Source organism: Penaeus monodon, chromosome 19 (genome assembly GCF_015228065.2).
Source record: "Penaeus monodon isolate SGIC_2016 chromosome 19, NSTDA_Pmon_1, whole genome shotgun sequence".
NCBI classification, from domain to species: domain Eukaryota; kingdom Metazoa; phylum Arthropoda; class Malacostraca; order Decapoda; family Penaeidae; genus Penaeus; species Penaeus monodon.
This window is the reverse complement of record NC_051404.1, coordinates 34,031,283-34,031,565: the sequence shown is the minus strand read 5'-3', so window position 1 is coordinate 34,031,565 and position 283 is coordinate 34,031,283.

The window sequence follows — 283 nt, the reverse complement described above, 5'->3', positions numbered from 1 at the left end:
ACTTCTCCCCCCTCACCCTTTCCTTTATCCCCCCTCCCTCTCCCTCTTTCTTCTCCCCCCACTCCCTTCTTCGCCCGTCTCAGCCCACCTTGGCAACGCTGCACACGCGGCTGCCTCCCTGCCCTGTGTTCCGTTGTTTCTGCGGAGGAGGAGGAGCGTTTTAACAAACCGAACGTCTATCCTTCGTTTCGGGAGAAATGAACCGTGTGCGGAATAAGTGCCGGCCCATTGTCTCCCCGTGATGCCCGGTCGTTTTTTTTTTTCATATATGATTGACGAAGTC